Source organism: Marmota marmota, unplaced genomic scaffold, assembly GCF_001458135.2.
Source record: "Marmota marmota marmota unplaced genomic scaffold, marMar, whole genome shotgun sequence".
Classification (NCBI taxonomy): domain Eukaryota; kingdom Metazoa; phylum Chordata; class Mammalia; order Rodentia; family Sciuridae; genus Marmota; species Marmota marmota.
The window spans coordinates 10,782,580-10,801,647 of record NW_025999913.1 but is presented as its reverse complement, the minus strand read 5'-3'; the positions used below and the strand labels follow the sequence as shown (position 1 = coordinate 10,801,647).

The 19,068-nt window shown below is 45.4% G+C and overlaps 1 long non-coding RNA gene across 1 annotated transcript in view; it reads left to right on the top strand.

Annotated features, from left to right (window-relative positions):
* Positions 1 to 264: 264 nt before the first annotated feature.
* LOC125615593 overlaps positions 265 to 19,068 on the top strand; it is a 43,939-nt gene continuing 25,135 nt past the window's right edge. Inside the window, exon 1 of the long non-coding RNA XR_007346239.1 lies at positions 265 to 3,214. This is a non-coding gene — a long non-coding RNA (uncharacterized LOC125615593). The remainder of the gene's footprint in view (positions 3,215 to 19,068) is intronic.

The following is a 19,068-nucleotide window of genomic DNA, read 5'->3' as shown; positions in this document are numbered from 1 at the left end:
AATCCGATAGATAATAAGGAAGTAGAATGGATGGCATAGATTTCTACCTTGCCTTACTGTTCTCTTTGTGAACAGTCCTTACATGTTATGGGGAAGAGTGAAAAACCACCTGGAAATCTAAGTTTCTGAGACTCCCTGGAAGGGCCTGGCTTGGAATGACGACTGTTAGCGGGGACTCACTCAGCTGGAGGGGCCTTAATTGCATTTTCTCTCTTTCTTGTTCAGCCTGGAAATTGGGAGCAGCCGTCTTGTCACCAGGATGTACTCTTAAGGATGGAAGGAAGCCTTGTGAAAAGCATCCAGAGAAGCAAGACACCCCAACCTTGGACAGCTACCTGTGCGCTTCACACTATGTTAGGGGGAAAAAAAAACAAAAAAAAACCCCCGAATCTTTTCTTGTTGAACTCACTGTGATTTCTCTCCCTCTCTGCCTAGCAGCCAAACTCAATTCCTGAGACAAATGCTGATGAACTGGGTACAGGGGGTGAGCAGAAAGTCTTGAGGGTGAATTCTAAAGGTGAATACCAATGGATGGGTAGATGACCAGCTGCAAGGTAAGGACTGGCAGCAAGATTTAGGAACCAGACCGACACATCCTGTTTCGTACATATTAAGCCCTAAGAGTCTCCACAGTGGCTAATCCATGTCCAGGAGACAGCGGAATGAAGGTCAGGACTTTACAGACAACCACTGAAGTCCAGGGAGTGTAGGAGGTCACTCTGGGAGAGCACCCAAGAAAAGGGCCAAGAAGGAGCCCAGGGAGTCCAGGACTTAGGAATGTGTGCCCATGAGCAGGACAACAAAGAAACAGAGAATTAGGAGGAAGATCTAGAGATAAAAGCATCATGGAAGCCAAAGACATCCATAGGATAAAGTGGTCCCTGACGTGAGTTAGGAAGGGCATCGAAAACAGAGAAGGCAAGAAGAAGACTGGCCGGAGGAGTCCTTCTTTCTAGGAAAAGGTTAATGCTCTGCCCTCAGGAGGTGGCCACAGGTGCAGTTCGTGTCCCGACAGCAGCACACCTGTGACTCTCCTGGAGTCTTGTGTTAACTGTTACTGAGTTCATTTTTTAAGCATCCCCTGCCCCTCTACCACCTGAACTATCTCCTCCAAGGTGTCAAGTGACAGGTTTTATTTAAGAGCACAGTGAACCCCCATGATTTAATATTTGCTTCAAATAATTTCTTTATAACGAGTGTTTGGGGGTCCCCTATAGCACACCAGGGTGAAATACAACTGAGATTGGATTCTGTGCTCCGTTAACTAAGTATTTCATCAGAGGGTCTCTATGAAGGATTCTGATATGATAAAAGAAAGACTTTAAAGATGGTTGGAAAACAAGAAAAGACAAGCAAAGATGGCAAGCTGAAGAGACGGATGGCTCCTGCCCTCAAGTTGCTTCAACTCTCAATTTGAATGAAAGTTAGATGGAAAGAGGGAAGACACTGTAGTTCAAATGTGCCCCTCGTATGATAAAAGAAAGACTTTAAAGATGGTTGGAAAACGAAACAACAAGAAGACCCGGCAAGGGAAGGATGCCCCGACTTGCCCCGTGTACACACAGAAGTGAAGCCACGGGAACAGGCTTCTTCTCCAGCCGTGATCCGTGTGTTCTGGGGTCTTTGGTCTGGACTCCAAGGTGAGCAGAACCATCATTGGCTGGATCTGTCTCTTGTCTCTGGAGTCCAGTAGGGCGATATTCAGGGCTGTTTTCCCAAACATTTCATTTATTTTCTTGCCCTAAGAAGGGAGGAGTGCATCTCCTGGGGAATGTGCTCAGCTTGCATCAGCTGGGAGCTCTGAGGACCAGTTTTCTCCCCGGTCCAAGTCTCTCAAGGATGCTCAGAGAAGCTGTTCTGGCTCTGGGAAACGTCCTGCTTGGAATGATGAAAGTAATTGTTTTTCCATTTAAAAGGCAGTTGAGTGGGAAGCCGTGAGCTGAACTTCGGCTCTCTAACAGTCAGCACCCTCCCTGGGGAACAGGTCACGGGCCTCATGTGGAACATTTTAATTGGGAAGCGATCTTACTTGATATCCATGAGAAGGACCCCAGGCACCACTTTGACAAAAAGTGTCTTGTCACTTAGGAGCCGTGGCTGTTCCCCGGCCCGTTAGCCAGCTCTGGGAGAGTCAGCAGTAATGGAGGTGGCCGAGAACTTGGCTTTGACTGAGAACAGGCTGTGTGTGAACTTGCTCTAAGACGTCACAGGATGGCAAACTGAGGAGATGCTCATCTCTCAAGTTGCTTCAACTCTCAGTTTGAATGAGTTAGAGAGGAAAAAGGGAAGACACTGTAGTTCAACTGCGTCCCTTGTAGGCTAAGTTCCCATGAACCTGTGTATGTATGTGAAAACATAACCCATCCCGTGTATGGAGACACCATAAAACTTCACTTATCTGGTGTGGTCATTGCTTCAGCCACTTCAGTTATCCAGTAAAGAGCTGAGGTCTCTGAGCAGAAGCAGTCTGAAGTCACGATCCCACGGTTCATGAACTCTGCGGGCACTGATCCAAGTTCATATTCCTTTAGTTTGGATACCTTCTAGAGAGCTTTTCCAGAGCATACCACATTAGAGTTGTGGGGCTGGGATGTCTCAGGCAATGGCAGGAGTCATTTCTGAGAACCTGGCGTGAAAGCAGAGGTTCCCACACATGCCTGACACACATTGGTACCACCTGGGCATCTTTTTCCAGCTTCTACACCAATCTGCTACCCAAATGGGTACAGTCCTGCTCTCTGGGCAGGGACACAGGCACGGGCATCTTTGGAAGTTGCCCAGGTGATTCCATCGTGCAGACAAGGTAGGACTCTCAGCGTTGATATTAAGGAAGAGGAGTGGACGTTTCACGTGTAGTGTTCTGGGCATATTCTGTGTAGGGACAACTGTCCCTCACCCTTTCTAAGAAGCAGCCCATAGCTTCCTTGAGGCACATGAAGTGAGACAATACCTTGAACTGGTGGTGGGATACATTGTCCTCCCCTGGCCGCTGGTAGTCCTGGGGGGCATCACTTATTACAAATACAACCCACATCTAATCCTTTTCTGACTCACAGGGTGTGCCTCCCAGGTCTTCTGGACATGAAGAGATGGGAACCCACGGACCTTCAAATGGGGATCTCCCTTGGACTTGTAAGTCCTGCATACGGAAATGAAGATGTCTGTCCCTTAGTCGGGTCTTGGATCCTAAGCATTTCGTAGCCTCAGGCATTTGGTAAGTGGCTAACACTTTTCTGGTCTTTCAAGCTTCTGCTGTCACAGCAGAGAATGATGGGGTGGGAGGCGACAGAGAAGTGGGGGACATGGTGGGGACCCAGGGTTTCATATGGAGAGGGTGGGGGAGGAACGGGGGAGAGAGGGGAGAAGTTAAAAAGGATGATTACTAGAACAATGTTTATACCATAATGCTAGCCTCTAAAAGAGCAAGCTGTGAACTTTTATATTCAACATATGACATTTTTATGAAGATAAAACTTATTAAAAATGGACTGGCTAAAAGCCTGAAAAGAGATAATCAAATTTTTTGGAGGATCTGACCATGTGTTATGAAGCTATCCCCTTCCTCCGTGCCCCAATTTTTTATGAAGAACATATGGTTTAGGTATTTTCTAATTATTATTAATCCATTTTACTTTTTGCAATAAACATAAACCTCAAGACTTTATCATCATCGTAGTAAAACAGACGGTGAGGCCGAGGACTGGATTGTAGGGCCCTTCCCTTCCTCCCCTGCCCCAGTTCAGGCTGCTCATCTCTTGATGGCCTGTGTCCTCTGAGGTCTGCAGCTGGCCTCAGCCCCCTCAGCTGCAGCCCGACCTCCTCTGTATTTTCAGGCTTTTCCTGGTAGGTCAGCTTGCTCTGCCCTCATGGCCACTCTGCTTCCTGTCCCAAGGCAGAGAACCCTGCCTTCCGGGTACGGTCACTTGGTGGGCTAGTGCTCGGTGTCTTCGGTCACTTGGTGAGCTAGTGCTGGGCACCTTATCATAGAAAGTGCATCAGGTTTTAGGACCGTTCACCACGTTTGCAGGGTAAACAAAGCTTTTCTTTTAAAACACAGCATCCTAAATGATACTCCTGGAGTCAACACGAATATTTCAGATTTTGTTCATTCCTCTCTGCTTAGGAAGGTGGGTAGAGGGGCAGCTGCTTTAGCGGGACCTATTGAATGGGGCGGCGGGAGGGGTTGGGACATAAGTAACCCCTCCATCCCCTGGAGGAGCCCATGCTCGTTTCTTGGGCCAGGGGATGGGTGCTTTGTTTACTTACATTTACTTAAAACCTCTGTCATGTAGGATGGTGTTTGCCCTGTGACAAGTAATTGCTCAATAAATATGGCTCAGTTGAATAAATTAAATATTTAGAGGCAGAGTTTTGGATATGTAGAAAAAATTTGCTTTTTCTTCAAAATAAATACTGTAAGTGACACGATTTTTGTAAAACAAATAGGCAAATGAACAAATAGAAAGGATTAACACAGACCAAGTCCCTAGTCCAAGACAGTAGAATGCGGGTCATGAGTTGGGTTCACCCTCAGAAGGTGAAGGGGAGACCCACAGACTGGACAAGACTTTGGCGTGGTTTGAAGAAGTCAGTAGAAGTTCTGTGGAAAGGAAGGAGGTCGTTCACGCTCTGTGGATGAGTGGTGTCAAGTCTGAGGACTAAAGAAGGTGACTGTGGAAGATGGCGGGCAGATGGGAGCAGAGGGCCCGGCCTGGCGCTCCTTGCAGAGTTGCTGTTAGAGCAGGTCCAACCTGAGAGAAGGCGTCAGCCAGGAGGGTAGGCTCCCTCTGATGCTCATCAGTGCAGAGTTTTGGCCAGATTGTGTAGGAAGGAGGTCCTGAAGACACACCCTGCTTTCTTCTCCTTCTTTCTGTGACCGAGGAGGAGAATCTTCTTCCAGGGAGGTCGGAGGGTGGAGGCTGGGCTCCCCTGAGTGTCCCCATTTTTGTCTCTTGGGAGGGTGGAGGGTTCAGAACGAGCATGGAGGAGAAAAGTGCCCAAACCTTGGAAAGATCCCGTGTGGCCTTGAGCACATGGGGAGGTGGGGTGGGGATTTTACTCCTTCTGCGGTTAGTTGAAGGATTCTTCTGCTTCCTTGACTCCTCTGCCCCTGACCCCACTGAAGGTCCCTATTGACCTCATCTTTGCTCCAGATACTCCCTGTTTGACTCCTGGCTCCCGATGTCTCATCATGTTCTCAGCAGACGGCGTTGACAGTTTCCCACAGCTTCCCCTTTGGTCCTATCCCAGTCGCAGCCAAGTCTGTCTGCATCCTGGACTTCTCTCTGAGCTCCAACTCTTTCTTCCAAGCACCCACTAGACACATCTGCCCAAGGTTGAATCTGCAATGGCCCCAAAGCCCCTTGTGCTAAAGGCTTGGTCCTCAGCTTGGCCCTACTGGAAAGTGCAGAGCCTCTGAGAGGTGGGACCTGGTGGGATTTTAGGTCACTGGGGGAGTGCCATTGAAGGGGATCATGGGATGTTGTTCTCTTGATTTCTCTCTTTCTTCTCTTCCCTGCCCTGAGGTGAGCAGCTTTGCTTTACCACATGTTCCTGCTGTGATGTGCCATCTTGCCACAGCTTCAAAGCAATGGGGCCAGCAGATCAAGGGCTCAAAGCTCTAGAACTGTGAGCTGAAATCAGCCTTTCCTCTTTTTAAGCTGATTATCTCAGGTATTTTGTTACTGTAACTGAAACATCCTATTAGGCACCTTTCAGGCAACTTTGACACAATATGCCCACATTCAATTCATCTTCTCTCCCCACATCTGCTCCTCTTTTGTTTCTAGTCTTGTTTATAACCTCACTATTCAAACAGAGCACCTCAACTCCTCGCTCACCTCCCATGATGCTCAGTCACCGCTTATTTACCATTCCACCCATGCAATGTCTGTCCAGTCTCTTTACTTCCCAAGACTTTCCTGACAATTTACCCCTGAACCTCTTTCTCCTGGACCAGTGTGTTAACTCTTAACTGTTAGGCCCTCCGAGTGCTCTCTCTCTCTCTCTCTCTCTCCAACCTATCCTCCTCATTTGCTGCCAGAATGATCTCTCTGCAACAAAATCAGGTCATGTCAATTTTGCTTAAACAGCATGAAAGCCTCCCCCTTGCCTGGGGATCAGGCTTCTCAATCTGGCGGGAAGTGCCGCCCTCCCCAGCCCTACCTTCCATCCCTTATGCCCCTTTCTCCCCTTCTGCTCAGGTCTCCATCCACACGGAAATATTTTCCATGCCCTGGGCACCACCTGGATCCTGCCTCCATTCTCTGCTTTTGTAACTGCTGTTTTTCGGATCCTGTCTTCCCCTCTGGCCCAGCCCACAAGCTCTGTCTGCAAAATATCATTAGGTACAAGGAGACTGGCTACCTAACTTGCCCTTCCTACACAGCTTAAGGGCCCTTCTTTGCAAGGCCTTCTTCCTTCCCTTTTTGTGTTTCAATTAGAGTTGGTGTGAGAATGGTTCAGGTTCACGGCGAGCTCTCTTCTGCCACGTTGATTCTATAGGAGGCAAGATCTGGGTTGGATTCATCTTTGTAGAGCCCAATCCTAGCACAGAGCATGACACAAAGGAAATCCTCAATCAGTATTTGTTGCATGAATGAAAAAATTTGGTGCCCTGCACAATGATCTCATTTTCTTTATAATTTTGTCCCCAAAGGTTAGACTATCAGTAGAGCCCTCTGATCCTCCTCCCCTTACACTGGCTTACAGAAGCGATGGCTTCCTTGCCTCTGGAGGGTGGGTTACAGGGGAGGGGTGCTCCTGGTCTTTCTGCATCATCCCCCTCATTCGCCACGGCTCTCCAGGGGCTCCCTGGCTGGTGGACCATGTGGCCAGGCCTTCCCATAGATTCCTCCAGGCAAGGCAGACCCCAAGAAACCCTCTGTCCTTCCAGGCCCTATCAAAAGTGGACCTTGCGTCAGAGGAGCATCCACCTGCCAGCCTGCCCTGGCTGGAGTGTGGGTTCAATGATGGCTTTTTCTTGATGGTGGTGGCAGATATTAGGAAACCCATCTGTTTCCAGGTCTCAGCTTTGGCTTTCAATCGGCTTTACTCAGAAATAAAGCAGATATTTTGACCTCCATCTGTCTGACTTTGATTCTCTAATTTGATCCCAACTTGAAGCTGGATGGGGTAAGGGGGTGAGAAAATAATTAGGACAGAAAGCCTATTTATTTATTCTTCTAAAACTCCAATAATTACTACAATGTTCCACAATTAAGAGGTCTGGAGTTACTCGGGTCCCAGCTATCTGAAGGAATCTTAAGCCATATACAATCATGGGGAAAAGTTATTGCTTTCTAGGACAAAGGGGGGGCTAGGACTGAGCCATATGTGTGTTTGATACCTGTACTGTCTTAGTGAATGCCCAAAGGGGTTTGTGGGTTAGGGCTGGAGTATAAACATGTGGATCTCGAGGAAAGAGAAGAAGTGGGTTTTCCATCTTCATCCATCAGGTGGGCAAAGACCAAAAAGTTTAATACCTTCTGTGTTGAAGAGGGTGTGGGAAAATAAGCAACCTTGAACACAGTGAGTAGGAGTATGTTTTGTTAAAAATAATCTGTGAAGGGCCATTTGGGAGCATCTATTTAAAAATACACATGCCCTTGGCCGTTGACCCAGAAATTCTGTTTCAAGAATTTATGCTATGGATAGACATTAAGTACAGTGTTATTCACTGTCACATCCTTTACAATTGCACACACTTAGAAATATTCTCATTTTCTGACAGGGAGCTAATTTTAAAAATCTTGGTGCATCCTTAATGGAGGATTTTTCTTACACATCAATAAGGAGTGGCTTTCCAGATACTTGATAAGGGGGAACAATCAAAGTGCACTACATGGAGTATGTTGTGCTGACCTTTAAAAAAGAAAGAGAGAAGAAAAAAGTGCATTTGCTTGTAAACCTTTTATCTGAAACTTATACAATAGGAGCTGATAACATTGTTTGCCTCTGGGAAGGAGAACCAGATGGCTGGAGGGACAAGGTTAGGTGGGGACTTTGCAATAGACTATTCCTACCTTTTGAATTTTAAACAATGCAAATGTTTAATTAAATTAAAAGACAGGCACACACAAATATACACAATATGACTTTTGTTTCTATTGAAAGGAAACATTTGTGTTTATTGGGGAGAAAACTTGGCATTGGTTTGTTTCCTGAGGCAACAATCTTAGAGGATAATCCAGAGGCAAGAACTACCAGGAGGCAGGCGCAAAGGGGTGATTGATGGGACCCAGTGGTCAGTGTGCAGGTTCAGAGATCAAACTACTTAAATGTGCAATTAGCTCCGGCACTTTCTGTGTGACTAGATGGGCAAGTTACCTCTGTAAGTTTCAGTTTTCTCTTCAAAGAAGGATAATAATAGCACCCATCTCCTGGGATTGCCGTGGAGATAAGATGAGAGAGTGCATGTGTAACCTGCATAAAGCCAGGCCCCCATATGGCTCTTAGTTTGGAGTTACATTCAAAGAATGTTTGCAAAGAAGTTTTCGTGAAATTCAAGTACTTACTATGGTTTCTTAAGAAAATTCCATGGAGGTAGTATATTTGTACCAGATAGTTAAACTTTAAAATATTTCTATTCTGAGGCTGGGAGGTGTGGGTCAATGGTAGAGTGTTACTTAGAATGTGTGAGATCCTGGGCTTGATGCTCAGCACAATCCAAAACAAAATGTCTCTTTGCCTTTAACTTGTCCACCCCTCAGTTTCAAAAGAGAGTAGCTGTCTTTGAAATTTTTCTCTCTCTTGCTCTCTCTCTCTCTCTCTCTTTTTTTTCTTTTTTTCTGATACTGTCTGGCCTTGAACTTGCAATCTTCCTGCCTAAGCTTCCTGAGTAGCTGGGATGAGAGTTGAATAACACCTCACCTAGCGAAAAACACTCTGTTCCATTCCTTCTTTGTTTTTTTCTTTTTGTGCTGGAGATGGAACCCAGGGCACTGTACCACTGAGCCACATCTCAGCCATTTTTATTTGGGAGACAGGGTCTTGCTAAGTTGTGAGGGTCTTGCTAAATTGCCCAGGCTGGCCTCAAACTTGTGATCCTCCTGTTCTAGCCTCCCCAGTCACTGGGATTACAGGCGTGCCCCAGGGCGCTCTGCTCTTTAGTCTTACCTGCTGCAAAACTTGTCATGCTTACCTGACAAGCTGTCTTGGAGCTTTTATTTTTCCTTGCCAGAATTCTCTTTATTGCAATCACAAATCTCATTGCCTCTCAGGCTTACTGTATTTCCCCCCAATCTGTGGATTAAGGCCCGTGAGCTGCAAATATGGGGAAATGCCAAATGAACCAAGCCAGAATTTTACTAGCGGAAGGTGGGGGTGGTAATACAGATAGAGGAATGGATAGAAATTCTTATAAATAACTTTTAGCACGTGTTAACATGTCAGGAACTTATAACATTACCTGGCATATACTAAGCACTCAATAAACCTTAACTATTAATATTCACTATAGTCACTTTCCCCACAGCCTGGTAGTAACAGTAACAGCTAACATTGACAAAGCACCTCACATGGACTAATCCTGTAAGCCTTACCACACCACCAGGCCACAGGCCCTCTTTTAAAAGCAAGAAAACTGGGAGAGATTAGCAATTGCACATTTCATTTTGCAGATGAGGAGACAGAGAACCATTTAGCAATACGGTGGAATTACAGAGGTAGGAACAAGGGAAGTTGGCATATGAAGCCAAGTAGCCTGGCTCTCGGTTTCTGTCTGAACCTCCAGGGGGATTGCCTTTAATTCAGGCTTTCTGTTTTAATGGAAGCAGCCAATCTGATCCTTTTGTGCTGAAGGTTTTCTGCGGGGTTTCTTCTGTGCATGTTTATATGCCTTAGTCCTAGGTGCATGAGAAAGCAGCACTTTACAATTGCTGTTGATGGCTGTGGTCTTACCTCTCAGATACCAAGGCTTCTGCTTAGGACCGGAGAAAGGCTCCTGCATTGGATGGATCTCCCCAGGTGCATATCTAATGAGGAAAATAATGCTAACTAGGTCAATCGAATGCCCTTAACAAGTTGGCTTATTCTGGGTGTGTACCAGAAAATTTGTTTCATAGCTACTAGTGCAACAGGCGTTATGTTCTGTACATATCAGTGTCTTTGTGTACCTTGACCTCAGGTTTCCTGGCACAGAACGCATCCATTCAGGCAGAGACCTCACTTTGGGTCTCTTGTCAGGATTGCTTTGTGCAAAGTGAGAGTCTTCAGCTCCAGGCTTTGCTGAGAAAGAACAGCATGCTTCAAATTCCAAAAAGCTCCCACCCGCATCTGAAGAGCAGCCCTTGGAAGTCTGAGCACAGCGTTCTCGCTTTAGACCATGAATCTGACCCAAGGAAATTTCCTGTACTGTTGGCAACTAAAACCTCTTTCAGTTTGGGGAGGAAGGGCTGAGGAGAGAGAAAGGGAATAGGGGGGTCTGCGTGAGGTGAGCAAATGGAAGGTGGTGACCCCCTCCCAGGAAAGCTGAGGGGAATGGACCCTGAAGGGCTGCCCGTCAGATAAGGAGAGGTGACCACATGGTGTCCCTGGCTGAGGTGGGAAACCCTGCAGAGGAGATAAGGGGACATGAGATGAAAGAGAGCATGTGCCAGGGTGTCATGTTGCTGCTACACTGAATTTGCTTTGGTTTGAATGTGTCCCCCCAAAGTTCATGCACTGGAAATTTAATCCCCAAATCTGCAGGCGGATGATGTTTGGAGGTGAGGCCCTCGGAGGGTAATTAGAACTAGACATGTGCCTGAGGGTGGGGCCCTGTGGTGGCATTGTTGCTGAATAAGACAGGAAGGCGTCCTGAGCTGGCAGCTTGCTTTGTCTCCACGTGATGCCTTCTGCCGTGCTACGATGAAGCACGCAGGCCTTTACCGGAAGCTGGGCGGATGCTGGTGGTGCCGTGCTGTTGGACTTCCCAGCCTCCAGAACCATGAATCCTATAAACCTCCACTCTTTATAAATTACCCATCTCAGGTATTTTATTATAGTCACAGAAAAGGGACCAAGAGTGTGGGAGATGAGGACAGAAGCTGAGGGGTGGACTTGGTGAGCTCATTGGGATCATCACCAGGGAAAGGGCAGAATCTTCCCGAAGCAGAGGCTGGAAGGCAGCTGCTGGAGTTGGGGATCAGTAGGGGAGCCACTTCCAGTGCCCTGCACCTGCAGGAACAGGGAGAGCAGAGGAAACTGTCAGCTGGGGACTGAGACCAAAGTCCTTTGGGCAAGGACTGAGTGGTTTGCTCTGCCAGTGGAACAGATCCTGAGTCATGCTGGCCTTGGGCACTTCAGCAACAAGAGCAGTGAGGACACAGCAGCCAGAGAGCAGCCTCCAAGGCCTTCCCTCCACTGCCACTAGGGTGGCCAGGCATCCACCATCCCCAGGAAAGGGTTAGATGTCCCGAAAACTGAGCATTTACAGCCAGGCTTTGGGTTTACCCGAGAGACTGTTGTGAGTCACAAGACCCTGGACTTCTCAATACAGCTTCCAGTGCAATACTGGGAACTTCTGAGAAAATCAAGGGTAAAGGTAAAGTGTCGTGCATTGTGTGCACGCCTGGGCATGCTCACTCATGTAATTTGGCGATGCTGGGGAAAAAACAAGGGATATGGCTCAATTGTGTCCCCCCGTCCAAATTCATAGGTTGAAACCCTATCCCCTGATGCCTTAGTATGCAACTGCTGGGGATGGAGCCTTTGAAGAGGAAACTAGCACGCCTGGAATCCCTCTGGATCAGGAGGCTGTGGCAGGAGGGTCTCAAGTTCAAAGCCAGCCTCAGCAACTTAGCAAGGCCCTGAGCAACTCAGTGAGACCCTGTCTCTAAATAAAATATAAGAAAGAGATGAGGATATGGCTCAGTGGTTAAGCGCCCCTGGGTTCAATCCCTGGTACCAAATAAATAAATGGGGAACTAAGGTAAAAGGAGGTCATGTGAGTGGGCCTTATCCAATCTGATGGTGGTCTTCCAGGAAGAGGAGACAAGGACCCAGACACGTGAAGACCCAGGGAGAAGATTCCATCTGCAAGCCGAGGCCTTGATTTTGGGCTTGTGGTCTTCAGAACTGTGAGGGAACCAAGTTCTGCTGTTCAGGTGGCACAGTCTAAGGGGTTTTGTGATGGCCGGCAGGGCAAACGGATATCATAACAACTTACCTGGATTATTAGACATTAGGATGAAACTGGTAGTCACGGGGTTCTGAAGCAAGTTTTTGGAGTAATGTAGATTTTAGTGTAAAGTGGATGTTGGTGCAATGTAGGCAGAAACAAAGAAGCTGCCTGGCATTCTGGAGAGGCCTGAGCGTTGGGTGTTGGTCCACACAAGGCCCTGGGTCCCCTCAATCACATACCACTCGACTAACTTCTTTGGTGAACTTGAATTTGTCCTCTGCCCCAATCTTAGCAAACCCACACATAGAGTGCCACTTTTGCCCCCACCTTTGGACAGCCATCAGTCACCTGTGCGAAAGCATCCATGCTGATTTTATAAGGCGCCACCCGCGTCCCTGCAGAGGGAGGAGGTGATAGAGGGTACTGGGCTGGGCTGAGAGGGTGGGGGCAGTTGACAGCAGCATCCACCTCGTCCCAGGGAAAAAGGGAACGTCGAGGGAGTCTGGCCAGGCTCATTTCCTCTAGCTCCCAATTAGCTGTCGACTCGGAAATATCTTTATAAACAGTCTTGTTTTTATCTCTTACTAAGATGCCAGTGGCTCTGGTCCCTTAGCACGGTGACAGACACGACTTGGCTAAAAAACACAATGTGATTTATGGTATTCATAAATCACAGAGCCCGACGATATGATTAAATCTCCTACTTACAGCTAAGATGTCAAAGGGGGTCAGTAATCATTTTAAATGTAGGGTTGTAGTTTTTGTGTCAAAACTGCACGGTTTTGTACACTCTGAGGTCAATGTGAATGTACTATCTCTGCACACCGCGTCCGTATATCACCCAGCAAGGCCCCCGCAGGCTCTGTGTCCCTGGACCTGTGGAGGTGGTCCCCTGTGTTCAGAGGATGCTCCTGCCACCTTAGCATCTTCCTCCCCTGTTTTCCTTTCAGCTGGGGCCATCTGGACCAGGAAGGGATTGTGGTTGTGCCGTGAATGCGCACCGCATCAGTTACCAGCTAAGAGGTCATTCTTTGTTCCGGGAGAAGTGACATCCAGTGACACCATTAATTAAAACTTCATCTGTTTTGTGGTAATCCACCCCACCCTGCTTGCTGTTCCTCCCCCATCCCTGGCATATCAGCAATTAGTTAAGCCAAGCTGCAATGGCGGAAGCTGCTACTAATTAATTTCTCACATCAATGGAGACCTTTGACTAGCGGGGCATATTAAAAAATTTTTAAAAAGACTCCAAATGCAAGCATTCCATCTGTCCCTGAGGCACGGGGATTTCCTTCAGTGCCGTTTTCTTTTCCCTGTTCACTGAAAGATGGTACATGGAGTGACAGGCTTGGAGAACCAAGTCTTTGCTCTTTAAAAAGATGCAGGCTCTGATTTTTTTTTTTTTTTAATAATGAAACCTCAATTTGGGGCTTGAGGATCAAGTTCTCTTCTGCTCCCATTTCTAATCTGTTTTTTTTTTTTTTTTTTTTTTTTTTTTAGGATTTAGCCCATCAGTTGGCAGCCTTTGAATACATTGGTGGGGACATAAAGGCCTTTGTGAGGTATGCTTGGAGGGACCATGGTCACATCCATAGCTGGCTTTTTCTCTTAAAGATTCAGGTCAAATTGGCAAGTATTTGCCAAGAAGTGCTAAGCTAGATGTCAGGAGGGACAGGAGAGGGGTTGAGAGGGTTTCTATCCTCCCAGGGAGATAAACCCTGACCCTGGAAATTGGTACTTGAAACAAGACATTCAATAATTCAGGGTTGGTTGGGTGCTGCAGAGCAGGCAAACAACAGCATTCAGAGAAAGACAGTTTCTAGAGCCCAGGTTAGCCAAGAAGACTTAAAGATATCAAGAATGAACTTGGTAATCACCAGTAAAATCTTCATCTGAGAGTGAATACCCTGACCTGCTTTTTTTTTTTTTTTTTTTTTCCTTCTAAGTCTGAACTATTCGGGAAGGTCGTTGGGGAAAATCAAGTGAACTGGGCATATCTTTTGGCTAAATGACAGCCAACTACTATCTGATCACATTTGTAAAGTGACACAATTTAATTACCAGTTCTGAGGGAGACATCAGAATGCTTTGTGTCTAATGAGTATGTTTTTTTTTCCCCCCAGACACAAATGTCTTTAAATGAATATTTACCGGTTAGTTCTAATTTAACTCTTTTATGGGCAGAAAAGCAAGTTATATTACTCCTGCTTTATAGATGGAGCTGAGACCACCTGACAAAGCTTCTTGTTGATGCTGTAAGTTCAGACTGTCAGGTGACCCATGGGCTATTCAGAAAAGGATTCAAGAACTTACTTTCATCCCTGAATGGAGATTTGGGTGTTCTATGTGTAGATGCTCTTTAGAATTTGATCCTCTCTTATTAACTTGATTTTATTTTTCGTCACATGCTGCATGGTTTATGAGCTTAGGAATCTGGGCCTCAGCGATCCTCATCCATTGTCTGCATTTAACTGTTGAGCGATAAAAGGAGGGACCAGTTTCTTTAGCATCCTCTATTCAAGTTGTTAGTCCTCTGGAGGACGCCTGCTTTTGTTTTATGGAATTCCGCATGCTTCATTTTTTTTTTTTTCTGGAACATTTCATGAGCGTTGTAGAGTTTGCATTATTCTCTGCAGAAGGGCAGGGACCTTGTTTTGCTCTGCAACTCTCCTGGCATCCAGCTCCAAGGTTTGCAAGTTGTTGACACTTGTCTTTCCATAAATATTTGATTAAGTGAGTTGTCAGAGGAACTGGGATCTCTGCTGGGGGGTTCTGCTTCTGTGAGAAGCTCAGGTGTGGAATTTGTACAGTGGATTTGTGAATTTGTACCTGCACAGGGGTCTCACCTACTGTGAAACATTCACTTCATTGACAAATAGCTATGGGAGCATGTGGTACAGTCCAAACACTGGGCTAGGTCCTGGGATCCAAAGACAAATGGACAGTCCTTGCTGTCAAGAAGCTTGAAGTCAAACGCAGAGAGAGAAATTCAAATAATTACAGTTACATCCTGCCAGGATCGAAAATTGGCCAAGTAAGAAGCAGCTCAGACGACTAGACTGGTTGAAAATGCGGGACTCCTAGGAAGGTGGATAGTTTGGCATTCTTTAAGATAATGTTTCTTAAATATTAGTTCAACACATAAATAGCTTTGATGTAAAGAAAAGGATTCTCTGGGGCTGGGGCTGTAGCCCTGTGCAGAGTGCTTGTCTAGCATGGATGAGGCACTGGGTTCAATCTCAGCACCACATAAAAAACTAAACAAATAAAGACATGATGTCCATCTACAAGTATTAAAAAACAATTTAAAAAAGAGAAAAGGATTCTCTGTTAAGAAAAATTGCCTTTTTCTTTCCTTGTTTAAAATAAGGGATTTACCATAGACAAAGAATACATAGGAACAGTTTAACCTTTTGAAAATGCAGTCTTTGAAACCAGGTAATTAATTCTTTGGGAGGCATTAAAATGTTTAGGATTTAGCCAGCATGGTGGCTCATGCCTGTAATCCCAACGACTCAGGAGGCTGAGGCAGGAGGATAAAAGATGTGAGGCCAACCTGGGAAATTTAGCAAGACCCTGTTTCAGAAGCAAGCAAGCAAGCAAACAATAATAAAAACAACAAAAATCAAACCAAAACAAAACAAAACAAAAAAACCTAGAACAAAACCCAAACCCACCAAACCCCCGATACCCAACAACAACAAAACAGGGCAGGGAATGTGGCCCCACGGTCGAGTGCTGGCCTGGCATGCATGAGGCACGGGTTTCTTCCCCAATAACAACAAAAAAGCCTAAGATTTGTCTTGTGACATGACCCATGCGGCCTTAAACTGTCCCGCATTGGCCCGTGGCTGTTCAGAGTAACTTTTCACATCCAGGGCGAAAATACTTATGAGGGACAGACTAATGAGGAAGTGGAATGACCCCACTTGGAGTACTTTAACTCCTGTCATTAATTCACTTGCCACCTGTTACCTAGACGCTGCTCACGGGGACCTGAGCTAACTGCCTCCTCTGTTCATTCCTTCAGTGTTTTAACAACCCGTGTTTGCTAGTGTCCTGGGCAGATGCCCACCTGCTCTGCTCTTCAACCTGACTCTGGGAGTAGAAAGCCCAAGGCCAGGGGAGGGTCCTCAGGGAAGGCTAAATTGATCTGTTCCTGGTGTCTGGAGGGGACAGAACAGCGTCGTGGAGTGAGGAGGAGTCCACGAAAAGGAACGACTTTAGGAAAGGTCATGGTGTGGCCTCTGGACAGTCCAGTGTTGGCTGGTCAAGCGCACAGCATGGTTCCAGGACAAGATAGGAGGCTGGACGAGCAGCCCTGGGCCACACAGGACAGGCCAAGGGCTGGAGTTTCCTCCCTCAGGTTAGGTCAATGGAGTAAGGCAAAAAACCAGAAACTAAAAAATTGTTTTCCTTTCTTTCTTTCTTTCTTTTTTCCCCCTACATACACACAAAACTTTTCCCTCCACAGTTCATTATGAAAAATTTCAAAAATATAGAAAAATTTAAAGACAAATTCAGTCAACACCACTTACATTTTACAATTAATGTCTTCCTGTATTTGTCTGAGCAGTTCCTAAAATGTGTCCTGCAGGCCCCTAGAGAATGCAAGAAACTTAAAGGGGATCCTTGAAGCCAAAATGATTTTCATAATGATACTAAAATCATATTTGAGGTTTTTTTTTTCTGCAACGATATTTGCAATGATGGGCAAACGTGAGGGTAGGCGAAACTTTGGGACCTCAGCATGAAGACAGGCCGAGGTACCCACTGTACCAGAAGTCATGGAGTTCTTACTGCCAATCACTTGCAGCATAAGAAAGACCATTTAACAACGGCCGTGATGAAACATTACCAATTCTTAATTCATTAAGTCTTAACTTTAGAGTGCGTATCTTTTTAATATTTTGGGCGATGAAATAAGAATTGTGTATAAAACGCTGCTCCTCCATATTGAAAAATGATGGCTCTCTGGAGAAGAGTGATTGTGTGACTGTTTGAATTACTAGCTAAACTAGCAGACTTTTTGTGGAACACCAGTTTTTATTTGAAATAGACTGTGTTGTTTTTCTAGGGTTGCTGTAACAAATTACCATAGCCCGGTTGCCTCAAAACAACAGAAGTGTATTCTCTCCCAGTTCTGAAGGCCGGAGTCTCAAATCAAGGTGCTGGAAGGCCCATGCTCTCTTCCTTTTTTCTTTGGTACCAAGGATTGAACCCAGGGGTGCTTTACCACTGAGCCACATCCCCAGCCTTTTGTAATATTTTATTTAGAGGTAGGGTCTCGCTGAGTTGCTAAGTAACTCACTAATCTGCTGAGGCTGGCTTTGAACTCCTCATCCTCCTGCCTCAGCCTCCTGAGTTGCTGGGATTACAGGTGTGCGCCACCGAGCCTGGCTCATGGTCTCTCTTGAGGTTCCGGGGGAGAATCTGTTTCTCACCCCTCACAGCTTCTGCCGGTGATCTGCGTGCTTTGGAAGTCTTTGCTTGAGGCAGCGTCACTCCAAAGTACCTTCATCTTCACACGACCTTCTCTTGTTTGAGTCCCTGTGTCCTCTCCTATCTCTCCCAAATCTCCTTCTGCCTCTTTCTTATAAGGGACCTGTCACTGGATGTAGGCCTGCCTAGATAATCCAGGGACAGCCTCCCTGCTCATGTCCGTCACTTAATCACAGCTTTTGTTATGGAAGGTAATATCCAGAGGTTCCTGAGACTGGGAAGTGAATGCACTTTTGGGGTGATATGGTGCTGGTGGTGTATTTTATTCTACTCATCACAATGACTGACAGATAAACTATAGTTATTCAGACTTGGATATTTGCCAAATATTTTCTTGGAAATGAACAAAGTGAGTCTATCTCTTCAAGGAAAACGATTGACATTTTTTTTTTTTTGGTTATAGATTAGAAAATTCTAGCTTTGAAATAAAAAACAGGATTCTGGGAAAACTCATATTCACTACCATGAGCTTGACAGTTTCTCAATACTTGAAGACTTTTCTCATGAGATTGTTGGTACTATGAATGTATGGGATTTAATATATATATATATATATATATATATATTATATATATATATATATTCCATAATGAATGTGTCAGCATTTGAAAGTTCTGCATAACTCAGTGAATCAATGTTTTCCAAACAGTTAGTGCTTGATGTCATAAAATCATAAGGAGGTAAAAAAAAATCCATTCAAAGTGCAAAATAGATCAATGGATTTTAATGTAATCAAGTATGAGAAGTTCACTGATAATGTTTCAGATTCCACATCACAAATAACTTTTAAGAAACAGTCACTTTTCCAGTTTGAGTTAGCATGGAAAAAGAATGTCTACAATTATCTGAAAAGGTTATTAAAACATAACCTTTGCCCCTTAGAGTTTCTGTGTGGCTGAATTTTCTTTATATACTTCAACTAAAACAACATAGCACAAAAGATTGAATGAAGAGACAGTTAGCTGTTTTCTATTAAGAAGTAGAAGAACTTGGGTTTGGTGGCACACGCCTGTAATTCTGGTGACTCGAGAGGCTGAAGCAGGAGGATAGCGAGTTTGAGGCCAGCCTCAACAACTTAGTAAGACTTTATCTCAAAATAATAAATCAAAAAAGACTTGGGGTGTGGCTCAATCTCTGGACTCAATCTCCAGTACTTGAAAAGAGAAAAGAGCATGAGAGAGACGTACAAGATGTTAAAGAGATTTATAAAAATACAAAATATTGCCACAATTATTTTTTTTTCATTTTGGAAGAAATAATTATTTTTCTTAGAATATTTTTCCAGGATAACATAGGTTAATTTATTTTTTTTAAAAGAGTTAATAAATATTTAGAGGTCTAGGGGCATAACTCCAAGGTAGAGCACTTGCCTAGCTTGCTCGGGGTCCTGGGTACAATCCCTACCACACCACTGGTGGGGGGAAAAATTAGAATCTTCTTCAGCTTGATTTATGTTAGTTGAC